At 42.6% G+C, this 10,646-nt stretch overlaps 1 protein-coding gene across 4 annotated transcripts in view; it reads right to left on the bottom strand.

The window, feature by feature from the left end:
* atf7ip (activating transcription factor 7 interacting protein) overlaps positions 1-10,272 on the bottom strand; it is a 36,263-nt gene extending 25,991 nt beyond the window's left edge. For 2 of the 4 annotated variants that reach the window (XM_020597023.1, XM_020597025.1), the window contains exon 1: positions 9,575-10,272. The gene's annotated coding sequence lies outside the window, so the exon portion shown is untranslated. The remainder of the gene's footprint in view (positions 1-9,574) is intronic. The other 2 variants (XM_020597022.1, XM_020597024.1) reach the window with 1 other exon arrangement.
* Between the last annotated feature and the right edge of the window lie 374 nt (positions 10,273-10,646).

Here is a 10,646-nt window from a genome sequence, read left to right as displayed (position 1 = left end):
TCATATCAGCTTTTACTAACCAACGTTAGCTCCCTCATTTAAATGGATGCCACCCTGGGGGGGCACAAACATTGCCAAGTGTGAAGCAATTAAAATCTGTTACATTCCGCTATGCCTATTGTTACAATTCATAAGAACTGGTCTACAAAAAAAAAAACAGTGGTAATTGACATACTCTGACTCTTTGTGAAGGCTACCTTATTAATGGCTCTATCTACCACCCCTAGTTGACAGTACAGAGAAATATTCAGTCAGCAGTTTCATTAGCTTGGCAACGCAGTATCTGTAAGTCCCCAGTGTTATGCAGCGGTGGAAAGCACATTCTCTGGGCATTACTTTAGTGTGAAGAACAGTCTGAAGCTTTAGTCTGAAGGACAGCACTCAGTCTTTTCCAGTTGCTTATATAATGGTGGGTGACTGTCACATACGATTTAGTTGTAAGTGCTGTCCATGCATCAGTGGTCAGAGGCAGCTCACATGCATTATCATCATACAATTTACCCTGTCGTGCCATGACAGTTTTCTTGATGGGGCCGTATATTTCAGCTGAACAAATGCCATCAAACTTTGAAAACCCTCCCGCTCAACAAAGCTAATGGATAGCATGTCCTTTGCTATATCATCATTGTGATGATGATCGCTGTATGCTCTGCATGTCGATCATCAAACTTCCTTTTTTGGGTGACAAAGCTGGTCACTGTCTCTTAATCTGTGGACTGCAACCCACTTTCTCCTGGATGCCTCTGTCAAGGGGTGGTACCGGTGGACCCAATGTACAGACCCACACTAGGAGAGGAGCAAAAAGGAATTTATTTGACACTCAGAAGGATAGAATACTGGGTGCAGGAGGGCTGGCCAGCAGAGGTGAAGCCAGACCCACAACGAGAGTGGCAGAGCTGGAGAGCGGAGAGTTGGGGATGGAGAGCTGGACCCACGAGGAGAGTGGAGGACTGGTGAGTGCAGAGCTGGAGGGTGGACAGCTAGACTCACCAGGCATGGAGAGCTGGACCCACCAGGAGAGAGAGCTGAACACAGCAACCAGGAAGCCGCTGCTCACCAGGGAATGCTGAGATCTGCAGCTGGGATGAGGAAGACGCTGTTCACCGGAGGACACTGAGATCTACAGCCAGTAACAAGATGAGTGCGCTGCACAGAAACCAGGAAGGCGAAGAGTAGCGAGTTGGAGGAACACGGGAGAGCATGGAAGGGTCGGTGTACAGCGAGAGCACGGAAGCATGGGTGTAGTCAGAGAGACAAACTATCGGGGATCTAATAGAAACAGGGCGTATATATGGGAGACAAGTAGCAACAGGTGGAGGTGATGATGATTACACTGGTGCAGATGACATGACAGGTAGAGACGGGGGAAAACCACACAAAATCAGGAAGCATAGGTCACGAACTATGACAGCCTCACCTTCAAATTGCTGCGCATAGTGATAGGTCGCATCATTGGCGGGGACAAAGCAGCCTACAGGTGGCCGGTCTGGTGTCATGGTGCAAGGACAATAATCTCACCTTCAACACGGACAAGGCAAAGGAGATGATAGTGGACATGAGGAAGGAGAGGAGAAGTCATCGGCACTGTTCATCCGGGGGCTCGAAGTGGAGAGGGTGAGCAGCTTCAAATACCTGGGCGTCCACATCAGTGAGGACCTCACTTGGACACTTAACACCACACATCTGGTCAAGAAGGCCCAATGGCAGCTGTACTTCCTGAGGAGGGTTGGCATGTCGCCTAGGATCCTTTGCAACTTCTACAGCTGCATCATCGAGAGCATCTTGACCAGCTGCATCACTGTCTGGTATGGCAGCACTACTGCTATAGACCGCAATCGCCTGCAGAGAGTGGTAAAGACTGCGAAGAAGAACACTAGGACTCCACTGCCCTCTCTGCAGAGCATTTACCACCACATAGGAAAGTTGCCTCCATCCTCAAGGATAAGAATAAAGATAATCACCTTTATAGTGGTTATGTGGAACGTCACGTGACCAAAACCGGAAAACGGATCAGCGCACTTCCGCTTTTTCCGCAGAACGCGGGTGACACAACAGTAGTAATGCGAAACGCGTTCTTTGAGCTCGTTTTATTTGATTAGTTCGTGGATAAAAAAACAAAAATGTTTTTTTCAAGACACAAATACCAGAAGCGGGATCATCCAAACAGTGATTTCTGCTGCATACCTCAATGTGCCATGTCAGGGAAGTTCAATTCAGCCATAAGCTTTCACCATTTCCCTAAGGATGAAACCTTAAGAAAAATATGGATCCGTAATGTACGACGTGATAATCTTGCGGCCGGAGGAAATTGAGGAGGAACAGATGGACGTCGGATTTCTGCTTCAGTGTCATGACCATGCTAGACCAGAACCATCAGCCTTGGACATGGCATGTGAAAAATTAGAAGCCCAGCAGTTTGCGAATTTAGCATTTTCATCACACAAGCTTGGTTACTATTAGTTTTCCGGTAGTGTATTACATTATTTTGGTGTACCTGACAGATGCTCGGTGTAAATATCGATAACATTAGCTAGTTAGCTTACGAACTAGCTTAGCTACATCTCCGTTTGTAAGATAACCGATACATAACTCTACCTTCGTAGTCGTGGATGTATGAAGAAGCATATAGCTTAAACCCCTTATCCAGCTTGCTGCCCGGTGTTTTAGACGTCGAACTGCATATTCGGTGGACATCCGTGATCTTCATCTTTGGTAGTTCTTGGAGACATCTTGAGTAGAACAGTGCCATATTTCATACTAGTCGCAAACCGGACACGGATGATTCTGTTTTGCAGTATACGGAAGTAAGTTGTGCATAACCCCTATTGACCAAGTATGTTACTCACAAGGAATTTGTTTCCAGTACAGAAGTGAGGCAACCATCTGCGGCGCCAACTAAACCGATGGCTCTAACCATTGGGGGGGTAGTTCAGTGTCTTGCCCAAGAACACTTTGACATGTGGACTGCAGGCACCAAGATTCAAACCTCCAAACTTCTGGTTGGGAGACGACTGCTCTACCCACTGCACCACCGTCCCAAAGGACAAAGGAGATGATAGTGGACCCCACCCACCCCCAGCACGGACTGTTCGCCTCTCTAACCTCTGGCTGGAGGTTCAGAAGTGTGAAATGCAGGACCTCTAGACTGAAAAACTTCTTCTTTCCCTCTGCCATCAGAAGCTGACAGGAGTTTATTACCAGGAAATACGTCATGTACTGTTGACCCGTACTGTTTACATTCTCAGTTTGCACATGCATAATTGCACATTGACTGTTGACTACTGCACATGCAGCTTCCATGTGGCATACATTCTCTTATTATATTCTTATATGTTTTTATTACATCTCTGCATTTGCTGCTTAAAGTGCCTAAGATCTTGTGTTATTCATCTGCACCCCTAAAACAAGTCAATCACACCTTAAATAAATTTGGCTGCAAAATGTGGCTGTTCACTCACAATCTGGAGCCTAGTCAACCACTGTCATAAACAAGGATTTGACATAACTATAGAAAATCTTCACACTAAGTGTGACATCTACTAAACATGTTGATGTTAAATTTCAGCTGCATTTCCATCTGCCACACCAATGAAAAATTAGGTGCTGAAGGTATTTGTATCCTCTTTTTTGTACCCCTGAATGGGAATACCTAAAAATTTAAAACAGCTCCCCCCAAAAATTTTTCCAGTACAAGATTCAAGATATTTATTTGCCATCTATGCATAAACAGACAGTCTAGGCATATAGGAATTCCTTTGGAGTCAGGTAAGGAGTCAAAAGCCAGAAAGAACACTTAGTCTTAAAATAAAGTTACATAAAGGCAACAAAGCATTAAAACCACAATACACAAAAATAGAGTAATAGTATTTCCACAGCGAACGTCAAACATTGCACTTAGTAATTCATATAGTGGAGTTGGATATGTCATTACGCTTGGTGAGGTAGTGAGGGATTACTGCACGTCTAGTAAGTAGTTATTGCACATATATTCTCACATTTCTCACATTTTCGTATTTGCCATCAGTCCTACTGTGACAGGGAAAAGGCTGTTGTAAAGTCTTGTTCTGTGTGTGATGATACTGTCCGCCCTTCTTTGCCTGAGGCTGTAGGTGCAGTTTTTGTGTCTGAGCAGAGAGTGCGCTGGGTGGCGTGGATCTCTGATTATGTTTTCTGCCCTTTTACAACAGCGCTGTGTGTATAATGTGTCCATAGCAAGCAGTTCAGTCCCAATTATCCTCTCTGCAGTCTTTATGACCCTTTGAAGAGCCTTCCTCTCTGCCTGTGTGGTGTTACCATACCAGACTGTGATGCCAGTAGTGAGGAGGCTCTCTACCAGTCCTCTATAAGCCTGGGTAAGAGGGCGATGGATCAGCCCAGCTTTTCTGAGCCACCTGATGAAGTATGGCCGCTGCTGGGCTTTCTTCACTGTGGCAGCTGTGTTCAGTGACCACTCACGCTCTTTGATGGTCAGAGGCAGCAGAGGGGAGGGGTTCTTCCTGAAGTCTACTATTATTTCTTTTGTCTTGTTTATGTTGAGGATCAGGTTATTCTCCTCTCAATAAACAAGAATCTCGTTCACCAGGCTTCTGTAGCCTGACTTGTCTCCCCCCTTGATGAGGCCCAGAACGGTGGTGTCATCAGCATATTTAATGATGATGGTGTTGTCATGGTTGGAGACACAGTCGTGGGTGTACAGGGTGAAGAGTTTGGGGCTGAGACAGCAGCCCTGCGGTGAGCCTGTGCTGATTGTTATCTCAGCCCTCCCATTCTGACCATCTGTGGTCTTTCACTCAAGAAGTCCAGAACCCAGTTATAGGTGGGAGTTGGCACACCGAGGTCTGTCATCTTCCCAATCAGCCTGCCCAGGCGAATGGTGTTGAATGCAGAACTGTAATCCAGGAAGAGCATCCTAGCATACGTACTGCTGTTGTCCAGGTGTTTCAGGGTATGGAATAAAGCCAGAGCCATCGCATCGTCCACTGATTTGTTGGGGCGGTAGGCAAACTGGAGGGGGTCTATAGTGTCCAGGACCATGTGGTTAATGTGTGTGAGGACCAGTTTCTCTAAGCACTTCATGGCGACTGATGTGAGCGCCACTGGCCTGAAGTCATTCAGAGTGGATGTGTCTGACGTCTTTGGGACCGGTATGATAATGGCTTTTTTTTGAAAATGTGAGAAACTACTGCTTGGGTTAAGGCCTTTTCACACCGAACGCGACGCAAATAAGCGAGACAAAAAAGTGGAAAAAAAACGTAGGCGAATTTAACGCACCAAAAGTATTCACAACGAACGCGACGCGAATAAGTATTCACACCGAACGCGACGCGAATAAGTGATATTTTCTTAAAACATCGCGCTACAAAAATGGACTCTACATCAAGCGACGACGATGTACTGCTTGTCCGAGGAGAAAAAGGGTTGGAATGAAGGGTAATAAAGTGGACAACAAGCAAGAACAGCGCCTGGCCATGTGTCTGACAAAAAAAAAAATGAAAATTTGTTTATTTGTAATGAAATCAGTTTAGTTCACAAGCAAGTGAAGATCCTCTGCTATCCGTCTCCATATGTTATCTTTGTATTCATTATCTTTGTAGTTTTTGTCCTTTTTATCATAACTGAATTCGCTGAAACAAATTGGATTAAGCGAGGTGCTGCCGTCGCCGCGACAAGTTGGAAAAATCAACCCGGAGGCGAAAAAAATTAATGTCGCTTTTCGCGTCGCGAAATTACGTCGGCGGTGTGCAATGTATCATTGACAAGTTATTGGTTCGAAAAATATTATTGACGCACGAATAAATCGCGCGTTAAATTTGCGTCTGGTGTGAAAGGGCCTTTAAAGACCAGTTGAAGATGTCTGTATACACACTAGCTAGATGATCCCCACAGGCTCGCAACACTCGGGGGTTTACCTGTTTCAGTAACCAAACTTGTGTAAATAATGGAAGGTAAAAAAATATATATGCTATGTCTAAACATTCTTCAGCACTGCTGCTGGCTATTCAGTCAAGGTTTTGTTCTGTTAAAGCAAGATGCTAAGTTGGATCTCTTGCTAAATTCCTACTTGCTCAAATACTCTATGTAAAGCTTTTGCTAGAGATCCATTTATTCATCTATGCAGTTTTCATTAAGAAAAACTGAAAATATTAGGAGGGAGGATGTCTACTGCACAAGGGTATTTTTGTTTTGTTTAGTTTTTGTTGTGGTTTTTTCATGATACTGCAAGTGGAAAAATTTTTTTTTTACTAATCCGACATGAGAAGAGTCCCTTCAACAAGTTAAAATTGGCTGCTTCACTATGTTTCATGGTGTACGAAAAAAAATAAAACTTTATTCCTTGTGTGCAAAAAGGAGATGGTTATTGCACAACACCAAATACCCACAGCAAGACTAAAAAGAAGGCTCTTTGTCTCTGCATGTTTCACCTGTTGTATCCTTTATATTAATCACCAAAACAGATACTGTCATCATGATTAGGGCATTTACTCAGACATGTGAGCAATATGTTAAATTGCCATCACGTTTACTTAACAAGATGCACATTTAAAAGAGGGTAAATAGTGCTATATAGGGCCAGATTACGCACAGGGGGATTGCCATAGCATTAAAAATTCTGGCATTGGGCTCCCACTACTAAACAAATGGAGCAGACACACTGCAACATACTGCACAAAGCAATGGGAGTGGAAGGAGAAGCACTGTAGATCTATGTATGTTCAAGTCTAAACATACATTCAGCTGGTAGGTTATTAGGTACACCAAGCTAAAACTAAGGCAGTCTAATACAGCAGTCCTGCAAATGATCTTCTTGTCACAAAGGTGATGTTTTAGAGAGATTTTGACTCAGCTGTATGATTATTTCGGAAGATTTAAGTTGTAGTGCTGCTGAAAGGTCCTGCCTTATACTGACAGGCATTTCCATTATTTTGTCCACCCCCTTCATTTCATATCGCAAATACTAACAAGCCAGTCTTTATAATTATCAGCATGGCAAGACATAAATGATAAATAACAATCACAGGGCATTTTGAGAATGAACCAAGATTGCTCTCATTCATCCTGAAGCAAAAGAAACCGACAGCAACTGGTTTCAACCAATCCTTATTAACTTGGCATGGCTTGAAAAACTTTTTAAAAAAGCTGACATTTTGGGAATGGACTATTACATCATCAAAACTAAATACAGGATTGGAACCCGCCATCACCCCAAAACACATCTACATCAGCAATGTCTCTAAAAACTGGATTTTAAAGAGGCCAAACATTTCACATTGGCAGACCACTACTAAATGAGTGTTAAGTTGGATACTTTATACACTTTGTAATTCAAAAATGAACAATAGTACAGGATGTGTCTTAATACCTACAGTATTCACAAAGTACATATGCAGTTTTTGTCGTGTGTTGGAAACAGGAAAAAGCTGGGCATGACTTGTTCAAGAATCCCATATGTAGGTGCATACTGTATCCCTCTTATAAAATGGCTGGCTTCTCATCCATCAAGTGCCATATCACATTTTATTCGTAAAAGTTAGAGTTGTAGATCATCTGGCAATATATCCCTATGCTCTCTAACATCTACCAACAAGCTGATGTGACAAACAGGTACTTCAGCTGAAATGAGAGACTTCGAAAGAAACACTGAAAAATCAGGTTTGAGAAAGGTGTCACTACCAGGTACACAAATCCTCCTTTTATCCATATGTAGGACATTTGTAAGGCAGGCAGAACCGCCATTTTCCTACATTCTCATTAAGTATCTATTTTTCAGCTAGCTCTGAAAATTGTTGTAGCAGTTGTATGAGCGATAGAAAATATTCACAAATTGTTTTGGATGAGAGGTTAAATAGATTTAATAAAGTAAAAAAATAACGACTCCTAACAGCTACATGAGAACTGCTGAAAATGTAGGTGGAGCATTTCAAGGCTGCTTCCTCTTCTGTAGATGAAAAAAAAAACCAGACTGTGTAATGAATTACAAGTGCACCATGTGAGCACTGCCACTGGGTGAAGTGGGGGAGGTGAATCTAGAAGCAGGGCCGTACCATGTTGCAAAAAAGGTAAAAGCAAACCTGGAACAGCTCAATTTATGGACTAAATTGAGTGTAAATTTTTAAAACATCATGAATATGATGAAACAGTCAGATTTTACTGAGTGCCCAATTCCTCAAACTGTGGCAGACCTATCTCTCTCAGGTTCATAAAGCAAACACAAAATTGGTCACTTCTCTGTGCATCACTTCACCTCAGTCAAAAAAAGATGCAATTTTTTTTTTGAAACCTATAAGCCAGGGAAAAGAGAAAAACATCTCAAGTCCTGTATTACTGTTGACATTAGGCCACACCCACATCTTAGGACAGTGTGGTGCATGGAAAATTACTGGACTGTACCAATTCAAAAGGGGGATGGGGGTGTAGTAGTAGTAGTAGGAACTGCACAATGTAGGGAATGCAGCAGTTTGTTCTTCACCTTAGCATTTTTTTTACTCTGTGCCATTCAGGCCCCATTTTAGTGGTTATTTTGAGGAAGAGAACAAATTTTAATTTTGGGATACTCTAATAATCTGCATTAGATCATGTATGTGTTTAATAGGAGCCGTAAATGCTTCATTAAACCTCTACCAATGGCGATAACTAAAATGATAAAGGTATTTTATTATTTTTCTACTATATATATATATATCTTACTTATCTCAGAAGAGGCGAGTTCTCATCAAAATATCTTCCTTTTTGCCTCTCCTCAAGCTGCCACTTCTGCAGTATACTGGACACGCTTGCTGTTTAGCGCCATTACAGCCAAGCCACTTAATCGACTTGGTAGGGTTCAAAGACACCAAAGATGCAACTGTATATTTCCAGTTGCTACATGTCAATGAATCACATTTTTAAAAAGTATCTTATTACCTGTGTCTGACTATAGACAACATGAGTGGTGTGAGGGCCTCTCAACACAGAACACTTTTTTCATTTTGTTTATATGGCTTGCTTATGTATGTGTTAACAGGTGTTCTTGAACCAGGTTGCTGCTGCTTAGCAACAAGAATGGTCATACTTTAAAATTATATGCAAAACAAAGTTCATTTTTATGTAAAATTATAAAAGACACATTAACAGTGTAATAAGAAAAATCCAACAATGTAAAATTTAATATTAATTCATGCCCGATTGGCAATCCCATAGTTTTATAAACAATTTTTACTACGGGTAAACTGCAGCACTATTTACAGAAAAAAAATCAGGTCATCGTCAGTCGTGTGGGAGTTTCTTATAAAAAACCCTTTTACCATTAAAGTGAAAATTTAAAAAAAGTTCCTAAAACTAATATATCACTGACGTATTAGCTAGTCATTAAGTTATTAATGCTAGCTAACATTACCTTCTACGTAAGGTAAAATCCCAACGTGTAGGGCTAAATTCGCGACCCACATACAATTAACAGAAAAAAAATTTTTTTGCAATTCATGACTATGTGTTTATATTTATGAGCTCAAGGTCCAAGAAGCACTTTAGCGTTTTGAGTTAAATAAACTGTCAACTGAGAAGTAATGTTACTCGGCTAGCATGCTAGCTGCAATACCTCGACTCACCGACTCCCCGTGTTCAAGCGATGTTCCCGCGATTTTCAGTCTGGGTCTGCAGCCGACTTTCTCCTCCTCCTCTTGCCGCCGTCGCACTCTGCAGGCTGTCCTGTCCTTTTGTGTACAACCGTTACGACCAGGATGCGGTATCAGCAGGGCATCAAGTCCATCGGTTTCAACATTCACCGGGAAAACTAGTGAGCTGTGCCACAACTATGGAGCGTACACTCGAGGACTCAACCGACTGTTCTCCCCTCTTGCTCACAGACTCCTCCTCTTTTCGTACACACACAAAAAAATCCACCATACCCCTACGTCAATGGTCGGTGGTGGTGGGGGTTGGTCCACAGGCGCCAAGCAGTCGCAACCTGAACGCTAGTTTTCCTGGTTCTTTTCTCTTTTTTCTGGTCTCTCGACTGGAAGCGGGTCTGAAAGTCGGCAGCTAAAGCCGGCAAGGTAGGTATGAACAGCTCCAGGACGTGATAGAGCGGTCGTGTGGAGGATCTGGCAGGACTAACACAAGTCTAGTTTAGAGCAGCTGCACATCTCCTTGGTGTAACCAAACTGCAGCGTGGTTAAAACAATGTCACAGAGCTGTCCGCTGGAAGTCGGGACAACAGGCAGCAGAACATTAGCATGGAGGGGGAGGGGTGTCTGAGTTGTCCGTGGCAGACACAAACCCGGGCTGAGGGGGAGGGATCACACAGTGGAGGAGGAGTCAGTGGAACAACAGTCTGAAAAATGTCTGTAACTAACCTACACACATTGGTGTGGTTGTAGGGTTTTAGGTTTGCCATCACAGGTGTGGGTGTGTTTGAATTGCCCTGTATGTGCTTATGTAACTAACATGTGACTGAAATTTGAGTGGTTTTGGTGATTATTTTAAAAAAATGTTAAAAATTGTATGTACATGAGATGAGAAAGCAGCCCAACAAGATAATAGGGAGAATAAGCCTCTTAGTATGGTAACTGTGAGAGGTCTTTTTTTTTTTAGCCTGTTTTATACAATAGGTGCTTTATTCCACTGTGAATTGATGGATTCTAACAAGACAAGAACACATCAGTTGATTC

The sequence above is a fragment of the Monopterus albus genome, unplaced genomic scaffold, assembly GCF_001952655.1.
Source record: "Monopterus albus unplaced genomic scaffold, M_albus_1.0 scaffold32.1, whole genome shotgun sequence".
NCBI lineage: Eukaryota > Metazoa > Chordata > Actinopteri > Synbranchiformes > Synbranchidae > Monopterus > Monopterus albus.
The sequence above is the reverse complement of the archived record's forward strand: the minus strand, read 5'-3'. Positions and strand labels throughout refer to the sequence as shown.